Source organism: Pleurodeles waltl, chromosome 10 (genome assembly GCF_031143425.1).
Source record: "Pleurodeles waltl isolate 20211129_DDA chromosome 10, aPleWal1.hap1.20221129, whole genome shotgun sequence".
Lineage (NCBI taxonomy): Eukaryota > Metazoa > Chordata > Amphibia > Caudata > Salamandridae > Pleurodeles > Pleurodeles waltl.
In genome coordinates this window covers 328,146,731-328,171,902 of record NC_090449.1, presented here as the reverse complement: position 1 = coordinate 328,171,902, position 25,172 = coordinate 328,146,731, and the positions used below count along the sequence as shown (strand labels likewise).

The 25,172-nt window shown below is 47.7% G+C and overlaps 11 non-coding genes across 11 annotated transcripts; all 11 read left to right on the top strand.

The window, feature by feature from the left end:
* Nucleotides 1-222: 222 nt before the first annotated feature.
* Nucleotides 223-295, top strand: TRNAV-UAC (transfer RNA valine (anticodon UAC)). Its single transcript has one exon. It is a non-coding gene; the product is annotated as a tRNA-Val (tRNA).
* Nucleotides 296-3,730: 3,435 nt separating this feature from the next.
* On the top strand, nucleotides 3,731-3,803 carry TRNAV-UAC (transfer RNA valine (anticodon UAC)). The gene has a single exon. It is a non-coding gene; the product is annotated as a tRNA-Val (tRNA).
* A 2,925-nt stretch (nucleotides 3,804-6,728) lies between these two features.
* Nucleotides 6,729-6,800, top strand: TRNAP-UGG (transfer RNA proline (anticodon UGG)). Its single transcript has one exon. It is a non-coding gene; the product is annotated as a tRNA-Pro (tRNA).
* A 3,437-nt stretch (nucleotides 6,801-10,237) lies between these two features.
* On the top strand, nucleotides 10,238-10,309 carry TRNAP-UGG (transfer RNA proline (anticodon UGG)). Its single transcript has one exon. It is a non-coding gene; the product is annotated as a tRNA-Pro (tRNA).
* A 444-nt stretch (nucleotides 10,310-10,753) lies between these two features.
* On the top strand, nucleotides 10,754-10,826 carry TRNAV-UAC (transfer RNA valine (anticodon UAC)). Its single transcript has one exon. It is a non-coding gene; the product is annotated as a tRNA-Val (tRNA).
* Nucleotides 10,827-13,746: 2,920 nt separating this feature from the next.
* TRNAP-UGG (transfer RNA proline (anticodon UGG)) lies at nucleotides 13,747-13,818 on the top strand. Its single transcript has one exon. It is a non-coding gene; the product is annotated as a tRNA-Pro (tRNA).
* Nucleotides 13,819-17,255: 3,437 nt separating this feature from the next.
* TRNAP-UGG (transfer RNA proline (anticodon UGG)) lies at nucleotides 17,256-17,327 on the top strand. Its single transcript has one exon. It is a non-coding gene; the product is annotated as a tRNA-Pro (tRNA).
* A 444-nt stretch (nucleotides 17,328-17,771) lies between these two features.
* TRNAV-UAC (transfer RNA valine (anticodon UAC)) lies at nucleotides 17,772-17,844 on the top strand. Its single transcript has one exon. It is a non-coding gene; the product is annotated as a tRNA-Val (tRNA).
* A 3,435-nt stretch (nucleotides 17,845-21,279) lies between these two features.
* Nucleotides 21,280-21,352, top strand: TRNAV-UAC (transfer RNA valine (anticodon UAC)). The gene has a single exon. It is a non-coding gene; the product is annotated as a tRNA-Val (tRNA).
* A 2,920-nt stretch (nucleotides 21,353-24,272) lies between these two features.
* TRNAP-UGG (transfer RNA proline (anticodon UGG)) lies at nucleotides 24,273-24,344 on the top strand. The gene has a single exon. It is a non-coding gene; the product is annotated as a tRNA-Pro (tRNA).
* A 444-nt stretch (nucleotides 24,345-24,788) lies between these two features.
* TRNAE-UUC (transfer RNA glutamic acid (anticodon UUC)) lies at nucleotides 24,789-24,861 on the top strand. Its single transcript has one exon. It is a non-coding gene; the product is annotated as a tRNA-Glu (tRNA).
* The last annotated feature ends 311 nt before the right edge of the window (nucleotides 24,862-25,172 follow it).

Below are 25,172 nucleotides of genomic sequence, written 5' to 3'. Positions count from 1 at the left end.
GTTTTGAAATCACCTCTTGGAATGAAAGTGATCCCAGTTCCTTTCTTCCAAAGGAAGAGATCCTGTCAGAAAGGCTCAGCTTTGAGCGTCATGAATATTGTCCCTTAGTCCTTGCATTCCAGTCCAAAGCATAGCCACATAAAGAAAGCAGGTGTGTCTGTTTCCAGTGTAGTGGTTCCAGTCCAATGCATAGCCACATGAAGCAAGTAAGCAAGCATGTCTGTTTCTGTAGTGTAGTGGTTATCATGTTTGCCTTACACGCGAAAGGTCCCTGGTTCGAGGCCGGGCAGAAACAGCAAGTTGATGTGCTTTATCACATTATTTGCATTTACCACCTCACCTGACAGGTAAATTGAACTTAAAGAGGCTGTGTCTATCCCTCACCATCATGAGGTACTACTCTCCAAGGGCATCAGTCTTAACTCACCAAGAGAAGACGATACACCTTACGGCAGTCAGTTGCTCCCTTTTTGACCTTTCCATTGAAGCCTGGGCCTACTGTGGTCAAGCCAGCCAAGGAAGGAAGGTATGAGAGCGAAAATGGCTTTCCTACCTTCACCAAGAACATACATCTTGAGAAAAGAAAGGGCCAGACTTACAAGGCCCTATCGCCACCGGCACATCATCTTTAGTGACGCCCCGGTGGCACTATGCACTGTGCCGTATTTACAAGACGCTGTTCAACCACATTTTGTGGCTTAACACCACCTTGTAAATACGGCCCCTTCACACGCAGCCCTTTCCCTGGAAGGGGCGTGCAATGGGTGTTGCTCTGGGTGGGCCACTGCAACACCATAGCATTTTGATGCTGCTCCAGTTTTACGAGTTTTTGTAAATCTATGGCAGCGCCAAAATCCAAGCGCCATACAATGGGTGTCGTTATAGTGGAGAAACGAGCAGAAATGTTTTCATTTCTCCTCATTTTTGCTCTTTCTATGTGTGCTGCACGAACATATCGCCACTGAAGATTTCTGTTGTGCAGGAAGGTGTGCCTTCCTGAACAAAAACAATTTCCCCCACAACGCAGCCATCCTTGTACCATGGCGCAAGGATGGCTGCGTTGGCGCTCGGCAGCTAATTTAGAGCTGGCGCAGAGGGAAGCACAGGGGTGCGCTGTATTCTACTAAATACGGCGCTTCCCTGCATTTTGAAAATGACTGAGTGCGAGGCTGCCAAATTTGGCAGAGCGTCTCACTCAGTCATCCTCTTGTAATTATGGGCCAAAAGGTCTAAAGGATAGAGGCTTTTTATGTCATGTTCGATGACGACCATGGAAATGACTCTAGTCATATTGCAGAAGAGAGAACCATGTGCATTTTCTTGCCTTGCGATGTATTCGCCCACTCTCTGCCCTCAACCCAGGAGCAGGGTCTGAGCAGTGGTGCTTCTGTGCCCTCGCTCATTGGTGTCCGGGTCCAAATCCCCAACACACCCTTTTTAGCAGAAAACACACACATTTTACTCAAAATACACAAAGCTTGAAGATTCCTCATTCCACTCAAAGCATTGTTGTGCAAAATATTTTTAGCTTCAGGAGAAAAAAAGGATCACCATGCCTTGGCTTCCTTCCTGCTTGCTTTCAGTGTGCTCTGTGTGATGCTTTCACAGGCTCTGGTTTCAGGCATTTAGGCATCAGATATTTGTCTCTTCCCGCAGCTGTTACTTTTCAGTACATCTGAGTGTACGCTTGCTGGCTGACAACGCTGCAATTCTCACACTTACTCCTCGCTTTGTGAGCAACTGCTGATCAAGTATAGAGGCAATCGGGCAAACATATGAGGGGAATTTTGCTCCTTCAGTCAAGCCCTCATGCTTGTTTCTGTAGTGTAGTGGTTATCATGTTCGCCTAACAAGTGAAAGGTCCCTGGTTTGAGACTGGGCAGAAACAATGGGCAGTGTCTGCTTTTGTGTTTGCTCCCTAAAAGCTTAGTCTCACTCAGGGATGGCCTTTAAAAACTTGTGACCTGCATAAAACTTGTATTACTATTGCAGGCCGGTAAAAAGTTATCTGCATCTTTGCGTAGTCGTGCATGTGCCTGGTTTCTTATTCTGTTTTTTACTTTTTTTTTTCTTGGCCATGTTATATTGTGGGGCCTTTAAACCTGTCACCTTGATAGGAACATTGCAAGCGGCAGCATCGACAAGTGCAGACTGAGGAGTCAGACCTAAACACAGACTCAGCTGTCAGGATGGCCGAGTGGTCTAAGGCGGCAGCCTCAAGAGAGCTTGATCTTCAGTTAAGCTAAGCATCCTGGTTTGCTCATGTAGTTGTGGGTTCAAATCCCACTTCTGATAGGTCTATTTTCTGCCCTTAAATCTTCCTCTGCTTGCACAGCCAGCTCCCCACAACACTATCTTTGCAAGCTGCTGTAGCATATGAAAAGAAATCCACCAAACCTCCGGCTGGGCCCTCAATCAGCATTCCATGTATTTCTGGAAGGGGCATCTCAGTCACGACTTCTGTTAGAGCTGCACCTTATCACTGTAACTACCATGCTGGTTTCTACTTAAGCAGTTGATTCCATCGTTTGAAGTGAGGCTCTCCTGCCACTTTTGGGCAGAGAAGGCACTGCCCCTGCAACAACAACAGGCAGACAAGCTCAACCTGGGTTTCCTGGTTAGGTGGGCGGAGCAGAATGGCAATGGTCCCTCCTTGTGACTTGAAATTAACATGAAGAAGACAGAGAGGCAGCTGGGAGTAGGCAGTACCCATGCACCCCTGAACACTGTCTTGCGATTTTCACCCAATTCTGAAATGAGTCGGGAGGAAAGGAGGTGATTTTCCTATCGAAGGCCATTCTGGGAATTCAGCCACCCCGCGTCTCCCAGGTGAGTGTTTCAGGCCTGTGAGGCACTCATATTGATCGAGCACTGAGCGAGCAAGTGTGCTTGAATACAAGAGGCGTGCTCCCCTGGCTCAGGCGCAAGAGATGGCAGGCCCTTCAGTGCTTCTGGTCTGGAAGTCTACGGTGCAAGGGCCCAGGTCCTGCGGAGGCGTACAACTACCAGAAAGGGTCTGCTTTTCTCATCAGCGCCACAGTTCAGCTTGCTAGCAGAGGGCTTCTTGACTACCTCTTGCCTTGCTAGAGGCAAAAAAAAAACCCTTGGCACAAAACATCAATTGCTATGGCACGCTTAGAAGGAGAGTCTCCAAGTGGCCCTGCTTTTTCTCAAAGACACTTCAGAAGATGTTTGAAAGACTTTTGCAGCAGAAGGCTCATTGGTCTAGGGGTATGATTCTCGCTTTGGGTGTGAGAGGTCCCGGGTTCAAATCCCGGACGAGCCCGTGCCTTCATAGGTTCGATCTGTTTATAAACAGGAGTATTTCTGCTTTCCACTATTGTAAGATGCCATGGTGGAATGCATTGCATGCTTTCTACTGGTGTTGAGGCAGTTCGGCATGATGAAGGAGTGTGGGATTTCTTTCTAACTGCTTTTTTGTGTTGGAGCAGCACTTCTCGTTGGAACATGAAATGCACAGTGCTTCTCCAAAGTAATTGCAGGGCTGGTTTTGAAATCACCTCTTGGAATGAAAGTGATCCCAGTTCCTTTCTTCCAAAGGAAGAGATCCTGTCAGAAAGGCTCAGCTTTGAGCGTCATGAATATTGTCCCTTAGTCCTTGCATTCCAGTCCAAAGCATAGCCACATAAAGAAAGCAGGTGTGTCTGTTTCCAGTGTAGTGGTTCCAGTCCAATGCATAGCCACATGAAGCAATTAAGCAAGCATGTCTGTTTCTGTAGTGTAGTGGTTATCATGTTTGCCTTACATGCGAAAGGTCCCTGGTTCGAGGCCAGGCAGAAACAGCAAGTTGCTGTGCTTTATCACATTATTTGCATTTACCACCTCACCTGACAGGTAAATTGAAATTAAAGAGGCTGTGTCTATCCCTCACCATCGTGAGGTACTACGCTCCAAGGGCATCGGTCTCAACTCACCAAGAGAAGACTATACACCTTACGGCAGTCACTTGCTCCCTTTTTGACCTTTCCATTGAAGCCTGGGCCTACTGTGGTCAAGCCAGCCAAGGAAGGAAGGTATGAGAGCGAAAATGGCTTTCCTACCTTCACCAAGAACATACACCTTGAGCAAAGAAACGGCCAGACTTACAAGGCCCTATCGCCACCGGCACATCATCTTTAGTGACGCCCCGGTGGCACTATGTACTGTGCCGTATTTACAAGACGCCGTTCAACCACGTTTGTGGCTTAACACCACCTTGTAAATACGGCCCCTTCACACGCAGCCCGTTCCCTGGAAGGGGCGTGCAATGGGTGTTGCTCTGGGTGGGCCACTGCAACACCATAGCATTTTGATGCTGCTCCAGTTTTACGAGTTTTTGTAAATCTGTGGCAGCGCCAAAATCCAAGCGCCATACAATGGGTGTCGTTATAGTGGAGAAACGAGCAGAAATGTTTTCATTTCTCCTCATTTTTGCTCTTTCTATGTGTGCTGCACGAACATATCGCCACTGAAGATTTCTGTTGTGCAGGAAGGTGTGCCTTCCTGAACAAAAACAATTTCCCCCTCAACGCAGCCATCCTTGTACCATGGCGCAAGGATGGCTGCGTTGGCGCTCGGCAGCTAATTTAGAGCTGGCGCAGAGGGAAGCACAGGGGTGCGCTGTATTCTACTAAATACGGCGCTTCCCTGCATTTTGAAAATGACTGAGTGCGAGGCTGCCAAATTTGGCAGAGCGTCTCACTCAGTCATCCTCTTGTAATTATGGGCCAAAAGGTCTAAAGGATAGAGGCTTTTTATGTCATGTTCGATGACGACCATGGAAATGACTCTAGTCATATTGCAGAAGAGAGAACCATGTGCATTTTCTTGCCTTGCGATGTATTCGCCCACTCTCTGCCCTCAACCCTAGGAGCAGGGTCTGAGCAGTGGTGCTTCTGTGCCCTCGCTCGTTGGTGTCCGGGTCCAAATCCCCAACACACCCTTTTTAGCAGAAAACACACAAATTTTACTCAAAATACACAAAGCTTGAAGATTCCTCATTCCACTCAAAGCATTGTTGTGCAAAATATTTTTAGCCTCAGGAGAAAAAAAGGATCACCATGCCTTGGCTTCCTTCCTGCTTGCTTTCAGTGTGCTCTGTGTGATGCTTTCACAGGCTCTGGTTTCAGGCATTTAGGCATCAGATATTTGTCTCTACCCGCAGCTGTTACTTTTCAGTACATCTGAGTGTACGCTTGCTGGCTGACAACGCTGCAATTTTCACACTTACTCCTCGCTTTGTGAGCAACTGCTGATCAAGTATAGAGGCAATCGGGCAAACATATGAGGGGAATTTTGCTCCTTCAGTCAAGCCCTCATGCTTGTTTCTGTAGTGTAGTGGTTATCATGTTCGCCTAACAAGTGAGAGGTCCCTGGTTTGAGACTGGGCAGAAACAATGGGCAGTGTCTGCTTTTGTGTTTGCTCCCTAAAAGCTTAGTCTCACTCAGGGATGGCCTTTAAAAACTTGTGACCTGCATAAAACTTGTATTACTATTGCAGGCCGGTAAAAAGTTATCTGCATCTTTGCATAGTCGTGCATGTGCCTGGTTTCTTATTCTGTTATTTACTTTTTTTTTTCTTGGCCATGTTATATTGTGGGGCCTTTAAACCTGTCACCTTGATAGGAACATTGCAAGCGGCAGCATCGACAAGTGCAGACTGAGGAGTCAGACCTAAACACAGACTCAGCTGTCAGGATGGCCGAGTGGTCTAAGGCGGCAGCCTCAAAAGAGCTTGATCTTCAGTTAAGCTAAGCATCCTGGTTTGCTCATGTAGTTGTGGGTTCAAATCCCACTTCTGATAGGTCTATTTTCTGCCCTTAAATCTTCCTCTGCTTGCACAGCCAGCTCCCCACAACACTATCTTTGCAAGCTGCTGTAGCATATGAAAAGAAATCCACCAACCCTCCGGCTGGGCCCTCAATCAGCATTCCATGTATTTCTGGAAGGGGCATCTCAGTCACGACTTCTGTTAGAGCTGCACCTTATCACTGTAACTTTCATGCTGGTTTCTACTTAAGCAGTTGATTCCATCGTTTGAAGTGAGGCTCTCCTGCCACTTTTGGGCAGAGAAGGCACTGCCCCTGCAACAACAACAGGCAGACAAGCTCAACCTGGGTTTCCTGGTTAGGTGGGCGGAGCAGAATGGCAATGGTCCCTCCTTGTGACTTGAAATTAACATGAAGAAGACAGAGAGGCAGCTGGGAGTAGGCAGTACCCATGCACCCCTGAACACTGTCTTGCGATTTTCACCCAATTCTGAAATGAGTCGGGAGGAAAGGAGGTGATTTTCCTATCGAAGGCCATTCTGGGAATTCAGCCACCCCGCGTCTCCCAGGTGAGTGTTTCAGGCCTGTGAGGCACTCATATTGATCGAGCACTGAGCAAGCAAGTGTGCTTGAATACAAGAGGCGTGCTCCTCTGGCTCTGGCTCAGGCGCAAGCGATGGCAGGCCCTTCAGTGCTTCTGGTCTGGAAGTCTACGGTGCAAGGGCCCAGGTCCTGCGGAGGCGTACAACTACCAGAAAGGGTCTGCTTTTCTCATCAGCGCCACAGTTCAGCTTGCTAGCAGAGGGCTTCTTGACTACCTCTTGCCTTGCTAGAGACAAAAAAAAAAACCTTGGCACAAAACATCAATTGCTATGGCACGCTTAGAAGGAGAGTCTCCAAGTGGCCCTGCTTTTTCTCAAAGACACTTCAGAAGATGTTTGAAAGGCTTTTGCAGCAAAAGGCTCGTTGGTCTAGGGGTATGATTCTCGCTTTGGGTGTGAGAGGTCCCGGGTTCAAATCCCGGACGAGCCCGTCCCTTCATAGATTCGATCTGTTTATAAACAGGAGTATTTCTGCTTTCCACTCTTGTAAGATGCCATGGTGGAATGCATTGCATGCTTTCTACTGGTGTCGAGGCAGTTCGGCATGATGAAGGAGTGTGGGATTTCTTTCTAACTGCTTTTTTGTGTTGGAGCAGCACTTCTCGTTGGAACATGAAATGCACAGTGCTTCTCCAAAGTAATTGCAGGGCTGGTTTTGAAATCACCTCTTGGAATGAAAGTGATCCCAGTTCCTTTCTTCCAAAGGAAGAGATCCTGTCAGAAAGGCTCAGCTTTGAGCGTCATGAATATTGTCCCTTAGTCCTTGCATTCCAGTCCAAAGCATAGCCACATAAAGAAAGCAGGTGTGTCTGTTTCCAGTGTAGTGGTTCCAGTCCAATGCATAGCCACATGAAGCAAGTAAGCAAGCATGTCTGTTTCTGTAGTGTAGTGGTTATCATGTTTGCCTTACACGCGAAAGGTCCCTGGTTCGAGGCTGGGCAGAAACAGCAAGTTGATGTGCTTTATCACATTATTTGCATTTACCACCTCACCTGACAGGTAAATTGAACTTAAAGAGGCTGTGTCTATCCCTCACCATCATGAGGTACTACTCTCCAAGGGCATCAGTCTTAACTCACCAAGAGAAGACGATACACCTTACGGCAGTCAGTTGCTCCCTTTTTGACCTTTCCATTGAAGCCTGGGCCTACTGTGGTCAAGCCAGCCAAGGAAGGAAGGTATGAGAGCGAAAATGGCTTTCCTACCTTCACCAAGAACATACATCTTGAGAAAAGAAAGGGCCAGACTTACAAGGCCCTATCGCCACCGGCACATCATCTTTAGTGACGCCCCGGTGGCACTATGCACTGTGCCGTATTTACAAGACGCTGTTCAACCACATTTTGTGGCTTAACACCACCTTGTAAATACGGCCCCTTCACACGCAGCCCTTTCCCTGGAAGGGGCGTGCAATGGGTGTTGCTCTGGGTGGGCCACTGCAACACCATAGCATTTTGATGCTGCTCCAGTTTTACGAGTTTTTGTAAATCTGTGGCAGCGCCAAAATCCAAGCGCCATACAATGGGTGTCGTTATAGTGGAGAAACGAGCAGAAATGTTTTCATTTCTCCTCATTTTTGCTCTTTCTATGTGTGCTGCACGAACATATCGCCACTGAAGATTTCTGTTGTGCAGGAAGGTGTGCCTTCCTGAACAAAAACAATTTCCCCCACAACGCAGCCATCCTTGTACCATGGCGCAAGGATGGCTGCGTTGGCGCTCGGCAGCTAATTTAGAGCTGGCGCAGAGGGAAGCACAGGGGTGCGCTGTATTCTACTAAATACGGCGCTTCCCTGCATTTTTAAAATGACTGAGTGTGAGGCTGCCAAATTTGGCAGAGCGTCTCACTCAGTCATCCTCTTGTAATTATGGGCCAAAAGGTCTAAAGGATAGAGGCTTTTTATGTCATGTTCGATGACGACCATGGAAATGACTCTAGTCATATTGCAGAAGAGAGAACCATGTGCATTTTCTTGCCTTGCGATGTATTCGCCCACTCTCTGCCCTCAACCCTAGGAGCAGGGTCTGAGCAGTGGTGCTTCTGTGCCCTCGCTCGTTGGTGTCCGGGTCCAAATCCCCAACACACCCTTTTTAGCAGAAAACACACAAATTTTACTCAAAATACACAAAGCTTGAAGATTCCTCATTCCACTCAAAGCATTGTTGTGCAAAATATTTTTAGCTTCAGGAGAAAAAAAGGATCACCATGCCTTGGCTTCCTTCCTGCTTGCTTTCAGTGTGCTCTGTGTGATGCTTTCACAGGCTCTGGTTTCAGGCATTTAGGCATCAGATATTTGTCTCTACCCGCAGCTGTTACTTTTCAGTACATCTGAGTGTACGCTTGCTGGCTGACAACGCTGCAATTCTCACACTTACTCCTCGCTTTGTGAGCAACTGCTGATCAAGTATAGAGGCAATCGGGCAAACATATGAGGGGAATTTTGCTCCTTCAGTCAAGCCCTCATGCTTGTTTCTGTAGTGTAGTGGTTATCATGTTCGCCTAACAAGTGAAAGGTCCCTGGGTTGAGACTGGGCAGAAACAATGGGCAGTGTCTGCTTTTGTGTTTGCTCCCTAAAAGCTTAGTCTCACTCAGGGATGGCCTTTAAAAACTTGTGACCTGCATAAAACTTGTATTACTATTGCAGGCCGGTAAAAAGTTATCTGCATCTTTGCGTAGTCGTGCATGTGCCTGGTTTCTTATTCTGTTTTTTACTTTTTTTTTTCTTGGCCATGTTATATTGTGGGGCCTTTAAACCTGTCACCTTGATAGGAACATTGCAAGCGGCAGCATCGACAAGTGCAGACTGAGGAGTCAGACCTAAACACAGACTCAGCTGTCAGGATGGCCGAGTGGTCTAAGGCGGCAGCCTCAAGAGAGCTTGATCTTCAGTTAAGCTAAGCATCCTGGTTTGCTCATGTAGTTGTGGGTTCAAATCCCACTTCTGATAGGTCTATTTTCTGCCCTTAAATCTTCCTCTGCTTGCACAGCCAGCTCCCCACAACACTATCTTTGCAAGCTGCTGTAGCATATGAAAAGAAATCCACCAAACCTCTGGCTGGGCCCTCAATCAGCATTCCATGTATTTCTGGAAGGGGCATCTCAGTCACGACTTCTGTTAGAGCTGCACCTTATCACTGTAACTACCATGCTGGTTTCTACTTAAGCAGTTGATTCCATCGTTTGAAGTGAGGCTCTCCTGCCACTTTTGGGCAGAGAAGGCACTGCCCCTGCAACAACAACAGGCAGACAAGCTCAACCTGGGTTTCCTGGTTAGGTGGGCGGAGCAGAATGGCAATGGTCCCTCCTTGTGACTTGAAATTAACATGAAGAAGACAGAGAGGCAGCTGGGAGTAGGCAGTACCCATGCACCCCTGAACACTGTCTTGCGATTTTCACCCAATTCTGAAATGAGTCGGGAGGAAAGGAGGTGATTTTCCTATCGAAGGCCATTCTGGGAATTCAGCCACCCCGCGTCTCCCAGGTGAGTGTTTCAGGCCTGTGAGGCACTCATATTGATCGAGCACTGAGCGAGCAAGTGTGCTTGAATACAAGAGGCGTGCTCCTCTGGCTCAGGCGCAAGAGATGGCAGGCCCTTCAGTGCTTCTGGTCTGGAAGTCTACGGTGCAAGGGCCCAGGTCCTGCGGAGGCGTACAACTACCAGAAAGGGTCTGCTTTTCTCATCAGCGCCACAGTTCAGCTTGCTAGCAGAGGGCTTCTTGACTACCTCTTGCCTTGCTAGAGGCAAAAAAAAAACCCTTGGCACAAAACATCAATTGCTATGGCACGCTTAGAAGGAGAGTCTCCAAGTGGCCCTGCTTTTTCTCAAAGACACTTCAGAAGATGTTTGAAAGGCTTTTGCAGCAGAAGGCTCGTTGGTCTAGGGGTATGATTCTCGCTTTGGGTGTGAGAGGTCCCGGGTTCAAATCCCGGACGAGCCCGTGCCTTCATAGGTTCGATCTGTTTATAAACAGGAGTATTTCTGCTTTCCACTCTTGTAAGATGCCATGGTGGAATGCATTGCATGCTTTCTACTGGTGTTGAGGCAGTTCGGCATGATGAAGGAGTGTGGGATTTCTTTCTAACTGCTTTTTTGTGTTGGAGCAGCACTTCTCGTTGGAACATGAAATGCACAGTGCTTCTCCAAAGTAATTGCAGGGCTGGTTTTGAAATCACCTCTTGGAATGAAAGTGATCCCAGTTCCTTTCTTCCAAAGGAAGAGATCCTGTCAGAAAGGCTCAGCTTTGAGCGTCATGAATATTGTCCCTTAGTCCTTGCATTCCAGTCCAAAGCATAGCCACATAAAGAAAGCAGGTGTGTCTGTTTCCAGTGTAGTGGTTCCAGTCCAATGCATAGCCACATGAAGCAAGTAAGCAAGCATGTCTGTTTCTGTAGTGTAGTGGTTATCATGTTTGCCTTACATGCGAAAGGTCCCTGGTTCGAGGCCAGGCAGAAACAGCAAGTTGCTGTGCTTTATCACATTATTTGCATTTACCACCTCACCTGACAGGTAAATTGAAATTAAAGAGGCTGTGTCTATCCCTCACCATCGTGAGGTACTACGCTCCAAGGGCATCGGTCTCAACTCACCAAGAGAAGACGATACACCTTACGGCAGTCAGTTGCTCCCTTTTTGACCTTTCCATTGAAGCCTGGGCCTACTGTGGTCAAGCCAGCCAAGGAAGGAAGGTATGAGAGCGAAAATGGCTTTCCTACCTTCACCAAGAACATACACCTTGAGCAAAGAAACGGCCAGACTTACAAGGCCCTATCGCCACCGGCACATCATCTTTAGTGACGCCCCGGTGGCACTATGTACTGTGCCGTATTTACAAGACGCCGTTCAACCACGTTTTGTGGCTTAACACCACCTTGTAAATACGGCCCCTTCACACGCAGCCCATTCCCTGGAAGGGGCGTGCAATGGGTGTTGCTCTGGGTGGGCCACTGCAACACCATAGCATTTTGATGCTGCTCCAGTTTTACGAGTTTTTGTAAATCTGTGGCAGCGCCAAAATCCAAGCGCCATACAATGGGTGTCGTTATAGTGGAGAAACGAGCAGAAATGTTTTCATTTCTCCTCATTTTTGCTCTTTCTATGTGTGCTGCACGAACATATCGCCACTGAATATTTCTGTTGTGCAGGAAGGTGTGCCTTCCTGAACAAAAACAATTTCCCCCTCAACGCAGCCATCCTTGTACCATGGCGCAAGGATGGCTGCGTTGGCGTTCGGCAGCTAATTTAGAGCTGGCGCAGAGGGAAGCACAGGGGTGCGCTGTATTCTACTAAATACGGCGCTTCCCTGCATTTTGAAAATGACTGAGTGCGAGGCTGCCAAATTTGGCAGAGCGTCTCACTCAGTCATCCTCTTGTAATTATGGGCCAAAAGGTCTAAAGGATAGAGGCTTTTTATGTCATGTTCGATGACGACCATGGAAATGACTCTAGTCATATTGCAGAAGAGAGAACCATGTGCATTTTCTTGCCTTGCGATGTATTCGCCCACTCTCTGCCCTCAACCCTAGGAGCAGGGTCTGAGCAGTGGTGCTTCTGTGCCCTCGCTCGTTGGTGTCCGGGTCCAAATCCCCAACACACCCTTTTTAGCAGAAAACACACAAATTTTACTCAAAATACACAAAGCTTGAAGATTCCTCATTCCACTCAAAGCATTGTTGTGCAAAATATTTTTAGCCTCAGGAGAAAAAAAGGATCACCATGCCTTGGCTTCCTTCCTGCTTGCTTTCAGTGTGCTCTGTGTGATGCTTTCACAGGCTCTGGTTTCAGGCATTTAGGCATCAGATATTTGTCTCTACCCGCAGCTGTTACTTTTCAGTACATCTGAGTGTACGCTTGCTGGCTGACAACGCTGCAATTTTCACACTTACTCCTCGCTTTGTGAGCAACTGCTGATCAAGTATAGAGGCAATCGGGCAAACATATGAGGGGAATTTTGCTCCTTCAGTCAAGCCCTCATGCTTGTTTCTGTAGTGTAGTGGTTATCATGTTCGCCTAACAAGCGAGAGGTCCCTGGTTTGAGACTGGGCAGAAACAATGGGCAGTGTCTGCTTTTGTGTTTGCGCCCTAAAAGCTTAGTCTCACTCAGGGATGGCCTTTAAAAACTTGTGACCTGCATAAAACTTGTATTACTATTGCAGGCCGGTAAAAAGTTATCTGCATCTTTGCATAGTCGTGCATGTGCCTGGTTTCTTATTCTGTTATTTACTTTTTTTTTTCTTGGCCATGTTATATTGTGGGGCCTTTAAACCTGTCACCTTGATAGGAACATTGCAAGCGGCAGCATCGACAAGTGCAGACTGAGGAGTCAGACCTAAACACAGACTCAGCTGTCAGGATGGCCGAGTGGTCTAAGGCGGCAGCCTCAAGAGAGCTTGATCTTCAGTTAAGCTAAGCATCCTGGTTTGCTCATGTAGTTGTGGGTTCAAATCCCACTTCTGATAGGTCTATTTTCTGCCCTTAAATCTTCCTCTGCTTGCACAGCCAGCTCCCCACAACACTATCTTTGCAAGCTGCTGTAGCATATGAAAAGAAATCCACCAACCCTCCGGCTGGGCCCTCAATCAGCATTCCATGTATTTCTGGAAGTGGCATCTCAGTCACGACTTCTGTTAGAGCTGCACCTTATCACTGTAACTACCATGCTGGTTTCTACTTAAGCAGTTGATTCCATCGTTTGAAGTGAGGCTCTCCTGCCACTTTTGGGCAGAGAAGGCACTGCCCCTGCAACAACAACAGGCAGACAAGCTCAACCTGGGTTTCCTGGTTAGGTGGGCGGAGCAGAATGGCAATGGTCCCTCCTTGTGACTTGAAATTAACATGAAGAAGACAGAGAGGCAGCTGGGAGTAGGCAGTACCCATGCACCCCTGAACACTGTCTTGCGATTTTCACCCAATTCTGAAATGAGTCGGGAGGAAAGGAGGTGATTTTCCTATCGAAGGCCATTCTGGGAATTCAGCCACCCCGCGTCTCCCAGGTGAGTGTTTCAGGCCTGTGAGGCACTCATATTGATCGAGCACTGAGCAAGCAAGTGTGCTTGAATACAAGAGGCGTGCTCCTCTGGCTCAGGCGCAAGCGATGGCAGGCCCTTCAGTGCTTCTGGTCTGGAAGTCTACGGTGCAAGGGCCCAGGTCCTGCGGAGGCGTACAACTACCAGAAAGGGTCTGCTTTTCTCATCAGCGCCACAGTTCAGCTTGCTAGCAGAGGGCTTCTTGACTACCTCTTGCCTTGCTAGAGGCAAAAAAAAAAACCTTGGCACAAAACATCAATTGCTATGGCACGCTTAGAAGGAGAGTCTTCAAGTGGCCCTGCTTTTTCTCAAAGACACTTCAGAAGATGTTTGAAAGGCTTTTGCAGCAGAAGGCTCGTTGGTCTAGGGGTGTGATTCTCGCTTTGGGTGTGAGAGGTCCCGGGTTCAAATCCCGGACGAGCCTGTCCCTTCATAGATTCGATCTGTTTATAAACAGGAGTATTTCTGCTTTCCACTCTTGTAAGATGCCATGGTGGAATGCATTGCATGCTTTCTACTGGTGTCGAGGCAGTTCGGCATGATGAAGGAGTGTGGGATTTCTTTCTAACTGCTTTTTTGTGTTGGAGCAGCACTTCTCGTTGGAACATGAAATGCACAGTGCTTCTCCAAAGTAATTGCAGGGCTGGTTTTGAAATCACCTCTTGGAATGAAAGTGATCCCAGTTCCTTTCTTCCAAAGGAAGAGATCCTGTCAGAAAGGCTCAGCTTTGAGCGTCATGAATATTGTCCCTTAGTCCTTGCATTCCAGTCCAAAGCATAGCCACATAAAGAAAGCAGGTGTGTCTGTTTCCAGTGTAGTGGTTCCAGTCCAATGCATAGCCACATGAAGCAAGTAAGCAAGCATGTCTGTTTCTGTAGTGTAGTGGTTATCATGTTTGCCTTACACGTGAAAGGTCCCTGGTTCGAGGCCAGGCAGAAACAGCAAGTTGATGTGCTTTATCACATTATTTGCATTTACCACCTCACCTGACAGGTAAATTGAAATTAAAGAGGCTGTGTCTATCCCTCACCATCATGAGGTACTACTCTCCAAGGGCATCAGTCTCAACTCACCAAGAGAAGACGATACACCTTACGGCAGTCAGTTGCTCCCTTTTTGACCTTTCCATTGAATCCTGGGCCTACTGTGGTCAAGCCAGCCAAGGAAGGAAGGTATGAGAGCGAAAATGGCTTTCCTACCTTCACCAAGAACATACACCTTGAGAAAAGAAAGGGCCAGACTTACAAGGCCCTATCGCCACCGGCACATCATCTTTAGTGACGCCCCGGTGGCACTATGTACTGTGCCGTATTTACAAGACGCCGTTCAACCACATTTTGTGGCTTAACACCACCTTGTAAATACGGCCCCTTCCCTCGCAGCCCTTTCCCTGGAAGGGGCGTGCAATGGGTGTTGCTCTGGGTGGGCCACTGCAACACCATAGCATTTTGATGCTGCTCCAGTTTTACGAGTTTTTGTAAATCTGTGGCAGCGCCAAAATCCAAGCGCCATACAATGGGTGTCGTTATAGTGGAGAAACGAGCAGAAATGTTTTCATTTCTCCTCATTTTTGCTCTTTCTATGTGTGCTGCACGAACATATCGCCACTGAAGATTTCTGTTGTGCAGGAAGGTGTGCCTTCCTGAACAAAAACAATTTCCCCCACAACGCAGCCATCCTTGTACCATGGCGCAAGGATGGCTGCGTTGGCGCTCGGCAGCTAATTTAGAGCTGGCGCAGAGGGAAGCACAGGGGTGCGCTGTATTCTACTAAATACGGCGCTTCCCTGCATTTTGAAAATGACTGAGTGCGAGGCTGCCAAATTTGGTAGAGCGTCTCACTCAGTCATCCTCTTGTAATTATGGGCCAAAAGGTCTAAAGGATAGAGGCTTTTTATGTCATGTTCGATGACGACCATGGAAATGACTCTAGTCATATTGCAGAAGAGAGAACCATGTGCATTTTCTTGCCTTGCGATGTATTCGCCCACTCTCTGCCCTCAACCCTAGGAGCAGGGTCTGAGCAGTGGTGCTTCTGTGCCCTCGCTCGTTGGTGTCCGGGTCCAAATCCCCAACACACCCTTTTTAGCAGAAAACACACACATTTTACTCAAAATACACAAAGCTTGAAGATTCCTCATTCCACTCAAAGCATTGTTGTGCAAAATATTTTTAGCTTCAGGAGAAAAAAAGGATCACCATGCCTTGGCTTCCTTCCTGCTTGCTTTCAGTGTGCTCTGTGTGATGCTTTCACAGGCTCTGGTTTCAGGCATTTAGGCATCAGATATTTGTCTCTACCCGCAGCTGTTACTTTTCAGTACATCTGAGTGTACGCTTGCTGGCTGACAACGCTGCAATTCTCACACTTACTCCTCGCTTTGTGAGCAACTGCTGATCAAGTATAGAGGCAATCGGGCAAACATATGAGGGGAATTTTGCTCCTTCAGTCAAGCCCTCATGCTTGTTTCTGTAGTGTAGTGGTTATCATGTTCGCCTAACAAGTGAAAGGTCCCTGGTTTGAGACTGGGCAGAAACAATGGGCAGTGTCTGCTTTTGTGTTTGCTCCCTAAAAGCTTAGTCTCACTCAGGGATGGCCTTTAAAAACTTGTGACCTGCATAAAACTTGTATTACTATTGCAGGCCGGTAAAAAGTTATCTGCATCTTTGCGTAGTCGTGCATGTGCCTGGTTTCTTATTCTGTTTTTTACTTTTTTTTTTCTTGGCCATGTTATATTGTGGGGCCTTTAAACCTGTCACCTTGATAGGAACATTGCAAGCGGCAGCATCGACAAGTGCAGACTGAGGAGTCAGACCTAAACACAGACTCAGCTGTCAGGATGGCCGAGTGGTCTAAGGCGGCAGCCTCAAGAGAGCTTGATCTTCAGTTAAGCTAAGCATCCTGGTTTGCTCATGTAGTTGTGGGTTCAAATCCCACTTCTGATAGGTCTATTTTCTGCCCTTAAATCTTCCTCTGCTTGCACAGCCAGCTCCCCACAACACTATCTTTGCAAGCTGCTGTAGCATATGAAAAGAAATCCACCAAACCTCCGGCTGGGCCCTCAATCAGCATTCCATGTATTTCTGGAAGGGGCATCTCAGTCACGACTTCTGTTAGAGCTGCACCTTATCACTGTAACTACCATGCTGGTTTCTACTTAAGCAGTTGATTCCATCGTTTGAAGTGAGGCTCTCCTGCCACTTTTGGGCAGAGAAGGCACTGCCCCTGCAACAACAACAGGCAGACAAGCTCAACCTGGGTTTCCTGGTTAGGTGGGCGGAGCAGAATGGCAATGGTCCCTCCTTGTGACTTGAAATTAACATGAAGAAGACAGAGAGGCAGCTGGGAGTAGGCAGTACCCATGCACCCCTGAACACTGTCTTGCGATTTTCACCCAATTCTGAAATGAGTCGGGAGGAAAGGAGGTGATTTTCCTATCGAAGGCCATTCTGGGAATTCAGCCACCCCGCGTCTCCCAGGTGAGTGTTTCAGGCCTGTGAGGCACTCATATTGATCGAGCACTGAGCGAGCAAGTGTGCTTGAATACAAGAGGCGTGCTCCTCTGGCTCAGGCGCAAGAGATGGCAGGCCCTTCAGTGCTTCTGGTCTGGAAGTCTACGGTGCAAGGGCCCAGGTCCTGCGGAGGCGTACAACTACCAGAAAGGGTCTGCTTTTCTCATCAGCGCCACAGTTCAGCTTGCTAGCAGAGGGCTTATTGACTACCTCTTGCCTTGCTAGAGGCAAAAAAAAAAACCTTGGCACAAAACATCAATTGCTATGGCACGCTTAGAAGGAGAGTCTCCAAGTGGCCCTGCTTTTTCTCAAAGACACTTCAGAAGATGTTTGAAAAGCTTTTGCAGCAGAAGGCTCGTTGGTCTAGGGGTATGATTCTCGCTTTGGGTGTGAGAGGTCCCGGGTTCAAATCCCGGACGAGCCCGTGCCTTCATAGGTTCGATCTGTTTATAAACAGGACTATTTCTGCTTTTCACTCTTGTAAGATGCCATGGTGGAATGCATTGCATGCTTTCTACTGGTGTCGAGGCAGTTCGGCATGATGAAGGAGTGTGGGATTTCTTTCTAACTGCTTTTTTGTGTTGGAGCAGCACTTCTCGTTGGAACATGAAATGCACAGTGCTTCTCCAAAGTAATTGCAGGGCTGGTTTTGAAATCACCTCTTGGAATGAAAGTGATCCCAGTTCCTTTCTTCCAAAGGAAGAGATCCTGTCAGAAAGGCTCAGCTTTGAGCGTCATGAATATTGTCCCTTAGTCCTTGCATTCCACTCCAAAGCATAGCCACATAAAGAAAGCAGGTGTGTCTGTTTCCAAAGTAGTGGTTCCAGTCCAATGCATAGCCACATGAAGCAAGTACGCAAGCATGTCTGTTTCTGTAGTGTAGTGGTTATCATGTTTGCCTTACATGCGAAAGGACCCTGGTTCGAGGCCAGGCAGAAACAGCAAGTTGCTGTGCTTTATCACATTGTTTGCATTTACCACCTCACCTGACAGGTAAATTGAAATTAAAGAGGCTGTGTCTATCCCTCACCATCGTGAGGTACTACGCTCCAAGGGCATCGGTCTCAACTCACCAAGAGAAGACGATACACCTTACGGCAGTCAGTTGCTCCCTTTTTGACCTTTCCATTGAAGCCTGGGCCTACTGTGGTCAAGCCAGCCAAGGAAGGAAGGTATGAGAGCGAAAATGGCTTTCCTACCTTCACCAAGAACATGCACCTTGAGCAAAGAAAGGGCCAGACTTACAAGGCCCTATCGCCACCGGCACATCATCTTTAGTGACGCCCCGGTGGCACTATGTACTGTGCCGTATTTACAAGACGCCGTTCAACCACGTTTTGTGGCTTAACACCACCTTGTAAATACGGCCCCTTCACACGCAGCCCGTTCCCTGGAAGGGGCGTGCAATGGGTGTTGCTCTGGGTGGGCCACTGCAACACCATAGCATTTTGATGCTGCTCCAGTTTTACGAGTTTTTGTAAATCTGTGGCAGCGCCAAAATCCAAGCGCCATACAATGGGTGTCGTTATAGTGGAGAAACGAGCAGAAATGTTTTCATTTCTCCTCATTTTTGCTCTTTCTATGTGTGCTGCACGAACATATCGCCACTGAAGATTTCTGTTGTGCAGGAAGGTGTGCCTTCCTGAACAAAAACAATTTCCCCCTCAACGCAGCCATCCTTGTACCATGGCGCAAGGATGGCTGCGTTGGCGCTCGGCAGCTAATTTAGAGCTGGCGCAGAGGGAAGCACAGGGGTGCGCTGTATTCTACTAAATACGGCGCTTCCCTGCATTTTGAAAATGACTGAGTGCGAGGCTGCCAAATTTGGCAGAGCGTCTCACTCAGTCATCCTCTTGTAATTATGGGCCAAAAGGTCTAAAGGATAGAGGCTTTTTATGTCATGTTCGATGACGACCATGGAAATGACTCTAGTCATATTGCAGAAGAGAGAACCATGTGCATTTTCTTGCCTTGCGATGTATTCGCCCACTCTCTGCCCTCAACCCTAGGAGCAGGGTCTGAGCAGTGGTGCTTCTGTGCCCTCGCTCGTTGGTGTCCGGGTCCAAATCCCCAACACACCCTTTTTAGCAGAAAACACACAAATTTTACTCAAAATACACAAAGCTTGAAGATTCCTCATTCCACTCAAAGCATTGTTGTGCAAAATATTTTTAGCTTCAGGAGAAAAAAAGGATCACCATGCCTTGGCTTCCTTCCTGCTTGCTTTCAGTGTGCTCTGTGTGATGCTTTCACAGGCTCTGGTTTCAGGCATTTAGGCATCAGATATTTGTCTCTACCCGCAGCTGTTACTTTTCAGTACATCTGAGTGTACGCTTGCTGGCTGACAACGCTGCAATTCTCACACTTACTCCTCGCTTTGTGAGCAACTGCTGATCAAGTATAGAGGCAATCGGGCAAACATATGAGGGGAATTTTGCTCCTTCAGTCAAGCCCTCATGCTTGTTTCTGTAGTGTAGTCGTTATCATGTTCGCCTAACAAGTGAAAGGTCCCTGGTTTGAGACTGGGCAGAAACAATGGGCAGTGTCTGCTTTTGTGTTTGCTCCCTAAAAGCTTAGTCTCACTCAGGGATGGCCTTTAAAAACTTGTGACCTGCATAAAACTTGTATTACTATTGCAGGCCGGTAAAAAGTTATCTGCATCTTTGCGTAGTCGTGCATGTGCCTGGTTTCTTATTCTGTTTTTTACTTTTTTTTTTCTTGGCCATGTTATATTGTGGGGCCTTTAAACCTGTCACCTTGATAGGAACATTGCAAGCGGCAGCATCGACAAGTGCAGACTGAGGAGTCAGACCTAAACACAGACTCAGCTGTCAGGATGGCCGAGTGGTCTAAGGCGGCAGCCTCAAGAGAGCTTGATCTTCAGTTAAGCTAAGCATCCTGGTTTGCTCATGTAGTTGTGGGTTCAAATCCCACTTCTGATAGGTCTATTTTCTGCCCTTAAATCTTCCTCTGCTTGCACAGCCAGCTCCCCACAACACTATCTTTGCAAGCTGCTGTAGCATATGAAAAGAAATCCACCAAACCTCCGGCTGGGCCCTCAATCAGCATTCCATGTATTTCTGGAAGGGGCATCTCAGTCACGACTTCTGTTAGTGCTGCACCTTATCACTGTAACTACCATGCTGGTTTCTACTTAAGCAGTTGATTCCATCGTTTGAAGTGAGGCTCTCCTGCCACTTTTGGGCAGAGAAGGCACTGCCCCTGCAACAACAACAGGCAGACAAGCTCAACCTGGGTTTCCTGGTTAGGTGGGCGGAGCAGAATGGCAATGGTCCCTCCTTGTGACTTGAAATTAACATGAAGAAGACAGAGAGGCAGCTGGGAGTAGGCAGTACCCATGCACCCCTGAACACTGTCTTGCGATTTTCACCCAATTCTGAAATGAGTCGGGAGGAAAGGAGGTGATTTTCCTATTGAACGCCATTCTGGGAATTCAGCCACCCCGCGTCTCCCAGGTGAGTGTTTCAGGCCTGTGAGGCACTCATATTGATCGAGCACTGAGCGAGCAAGTGTGCTTGAATACAAGAGGCGTGCTCCTCTGGCTCAGGCGCAAGAGATGGCAGGCCCTTCAGTGCTTCTGGTCTGGAAGTCTATGGTGCAAGGGCCCAGGTCCTGCGGAGGCGTACAACTACCAGAAAGGGTCTGCTTTTCTCATCAGCGCCACAGTTCAGCTTGCTAGCAGAGGGCTTCTTGACTACCTCTTGCCTTGCTAGAGGCAAAAAAAAAACCTTGGCACAAAACATCAATTGCTATGGCACGCTTAGAAGGAGAGTCTCCAAGTGGCCCTGCTTTTTCTCAAAGACACTTCAGAAGATGTTTGAAAGGCTTTTGCAGCAGAAGGCTCGTTGGTCTAGGGGTATGATTCTCGCTTTGGGTGTGAGAGGTCCCGGGTTCAAATCCCGGACTAGCCCGTGCCTTCATAGGTTCGATCTGTTTATAAACAGGAGTATTTCTGCTTTCCACTCTTGTAAGATGCCATGGTGGAATGCATTGCATGCTTTCTACTGATGTTGAGGCAGTTCGGCATGATGAAGGAGTGTGGGATTTCTTTCTAACTGCTTTTTTGTGTTGGAGCAGCACTTCTCGTTGGAAAATGAAATGCACAGTGCTTCTCCAAAGTAATTGCAGGGCTGGTTTTGAAATCACCTCTTGGAATGAAAGTGATCCCAGTTCCTTTCTTCCAAAGGAAGAGATCCTGTCAGAAAGGCTCAGCTTTGAGCGTCATGAATATTGTCCCTTAGTCCTTGCATTCCAGTCCAAAGCATAGCCACATAAAGAAAGCAGGTGTGTCTGTTTCCAGTGTAGTGGTTCCAGTCCAATGCATAGCCACATGAAGCAAGTAAGCAAGCATGTCTGTTTCTGTAGTGTAGTGGTTATCATGTTTGCCTTACATGCGAAAGGTCCCTGGTTCGAGGCCAGGCAGAAACAACAAGTTGCTGTGCTTTATCACATTATTTGCATTTACCACCTCACCTGACAGGTAAATTGAAATTAAAGAGGCTGTGTCTATCCCTCACCATCGTGAGGTACTACGCTCCAAGGGCATCGGTCTCAACTCACCAAGAGAAGACGATACACCTTACGGCAGTCAGTTGCTCCCTTTTTGACCTTTCCATTGAAGCCTGGGCCTACTGTGGTCAAGCCAGCCAAGGAAGGAGGGTATGAGAGCGAAAATGGCTTTCCTACCTTCACCAAGAACATACACCTTGAGCAAAGAAACGGCCAGACTTACAAGGCCCTATCGCCACCGGCACATCATCTTTAGTGACGCCCCGGTGGCACTATGTACTGTGCCGTATTTACAAGACGCCGTTCAACCACGTTTTGTGGCTTAACACCACCTTGTAAATACGGCCCCTTCACACGCAGCCCGTTCCCTGGAAGGGGCGTGCAATGGGTGTTGCTCTGGGTGGGCCACTGCAACACCATAGCATTTTGATGCTGCTCCAGTTTTACGAGTTTTTGTAAATCTGTGGCAGCGCCAAAATCCAAGCGCCATACAATGGGTGTCGTTATAGTGGAGAAACGAGCAGAAATGTTTTCATTTCTCCTCATTTTTGCTCTTTCTATGTGTGCTGCACGAACATATCGCCACTGAATATTTCTGTTGTGCAGGAAGGTGTGCCTTCCTGAACAAAAACAATTTCCCCCTCAACGCAGCCATCCTTGTACCATGGCGCAAGGATGGCTGCGTTGGCGCTCGGCAGCTAATTTAGAGCTGGCGCAGAGGGAAGCACAGGGGTGCGCTGTATTCTACTAAATATGGCGCTTCTCTGCATTTTGAAAATGACTGAGTGCGAGGCTGCCAAATTTGGCAGAGCGTCTCACTCAGTCATCCTCTTGTAATTATGGGCCAAAACGTCTAAAGGATAGAGGCTTTTTATGTCATGTTCGATGACGACCATGGAAATGACTCTAGTCATATTGCAGAAGAGAGAACCATGTGCATTTTCTTGCCTTGCGATGTATTCGCCCACTCTCTGCCCTCAACCCTAGGAGCAGGGTCTGAGCAGTGGTGCTTCTGTGCCCTCGCTCGTTGGTGTCCGGGTCCAAATCCCCAACACACCCTTTTTAGCAGAAAACACACAAATTTTACTCAAAATACACAAAGCTTGAAGATTCCTCATTCCACTCAAAGCATTGTTGTGCACAATATTTTTAGCCTCAGGAGAAAAAAAGGATCACCATGCCTTGGCTTCCTTCCTGCTTGCTTTCAGTGTGCTCTGTGTGATGCTTTCACAGGCTCTGGTTTCAGGCATTTAGGCATCAGATATTTGTCTCTACCCGCAGCTGTTACTTTTCAGTACATCTGAGTATACGCTTGCTGGCTGACAACGCTGCAATTTTCACACTTACTCCTCGCTTTGTGAGCAACTGCTGATCAAGTATAGAGGCAATCGGGCAAACATATGAGGGGAATTTTGCTCCTTCAGTCAAGCCCTCATGCTTGTTTCTGTAGTGTAGTGGTTATCATGTTCGCCTAACAAGCGAGAGGTCCCTGGTTTGAGACTGGGCAGAAACAATGGGCAGTGTCTGCTTTTGTGTTTGCTCCCTAAAAGCTTAGTCTCACTCAGGGATGGCCTTTAAAAACTTGTGACCTGCATAAAACTTGTATTACTATTGCAGGCCGGTAAAAAATTATCTGCATCTTTGCATAGTCGTGCATGTGCCTGGTTTCTTATTCTGTTATTTACTTTTTTTTTTCTTGGCCATGTTATATTGTGGGGCCTTTAAACCTGTCACCTTGATAGGAACATTGCAAGCGGCAGCATCGACAAGTGCAGACTGAGGAGTCAGACCTAAACACAGACTCAGCTGTCAGGATGGCCGAGTGGTCTAAGGCGGCAGCCTCAAGAGAGCTTGATCTTCAGTTAAGCTAAGCATCCTGGTTTGCTCATGTAGTTGTGGGTTCAAATCCCACTTCTGATAGGTCTATTTTCTGCCCTTAAATCTTCCTCTGCTTGCACAGCCAGCTCCCCACAACACTATCTTTGCAAGCTGCTGTAGCATATGAAAAGAAATCCACCAACCCTCCGGCTGGGCCCTCAATCAGCATTCCATGTATTTCTGGAAGGGGCATCTCAGTCACGACTTCTGTTAGAGCTGCACCTTATCACTGTAACTACCATGCTGGTTTCTACTTAAGCAGTTGATTCCATCGTTTGAAGTGAGGCTCTCCTGCCACTTTTGGGCAGAGAAGGCACTGCCCCTGCAACAACAACAGGCAGACAAGCTCAACCTGGGTTTCCTGGTTAGGTGGGCTGAGCAGAATGGCAATGGTCCCTCCTTGTGACTTGAAATTAACATGAAGAAGACAGAGAGGCAGCTGGGAGTAGGCAGTACCCATGCACCCCTGAACACTGTCTTGCGATTTTCACCCAATTCTGAAATGAGTCGGGAGGAAAGGAGGTGATTTTCCTATCGAAGGCCATTCTGGGAATTCAGCCACCCCGCGTCTCCCAGGTGAGTGTTTCAGGCCTGTGAGGCACTCATATTGATCGAGCACTGAGCAAGCAAGTGTGCTTGAATACAAGAGGCGTGCTCCTCTGGCTCAGGCGCAAGCGATGGCAGGCCCTTCAGTGCTTCTGGTCTGGAAGTCTACGGTGCAAGGGCCCAGGTCCTGCGGAGGCGTACAACTACCAGAAAGGGTCTGCTTTTCTCATCAGCGCCACAGTTCAGCTTGCTAGCAGAGGGCTTCTTGACTACCTCTTGCCTTGCTAGAGGCAAAAAAAAAAACCTTGGCACAAAACATCAATTGCTATGGCACGCTTAGAAGGAGAGTCTCCAAGTGGCCCTGCTTTTTCTCAAAGACACTTCAGAAGATGTTTGAAAGGATTTTGCAGCAGAAGGCTCGTTGGTCTAGGGGTATGATTCTCGCTTTGGGTGTGAGAGGTCCCGGGTTCAAATCCCGGACGAGCCCGTCCCTTCATAGATTCGATCTGTTTATAAACAGGAGTATTTCTGCTTTCCACTCTTGTAAGATGCCATGGTGGAATGCATTGCATGCTTTCTACTGGTGTCGAGGCAGTTCGGCATGATGAAGAAGTGTGGGATTTCTTTCTAACTGCTTTTTTGTGTTGGAGCAGCACTTCTCGTTGGAACATGAAATGCACAGTGCTTCTCCAAAGTAATTGCAGGGCTGGTTTTGAAATCACCTCTTGGAATGAAAGTGATCCCAGTTCCTTTCTTCCAAAGGAAGAGATCCTGTCAGAAAGGCTCAGCTTTGAGCGTCATGAATATTGTCCCTTAGTCCTTGCATTCCAGTCCAAAGCATAGCCACATAAAGAAAGCAGGTGTGTCTGTTTCCAGTGTAGTGGTTCCAGTCCAATGCATAGCCACATGAAGCAAGTAAGCAAGCATGTCTGTTTCTGTAGTGTAGTGGTTATCATGTTTGCCTTTCACGCGAAAGGTCCCTGGTTCGAGGCCAGGCAGAAACAGCAAGTTGATGTGCTTTATCACATTATTTGCATTTACCACCTCACCTGACAGGTAAATTGAAATTAAAGAGGCTGTGTCTATCCCTCACCATCATGAGGTACTACTCTCCAAGGGCATCAGTCTTAACTCACCAAGAGAAGACGATACACCTTACGGCAGTCAGTTGCTCCCTTTTTGACCTTTCCATTGAAGCCTGGGCCTACTGTGGTCAAGCCAGCCAAGGAAGGAAGGTATGAGAGCGAAAATGGCTTTCCTACCTTCACCAAGAACATACATCTTGAGAAAAGAAAGGGCCAGACTTACAAGGCCC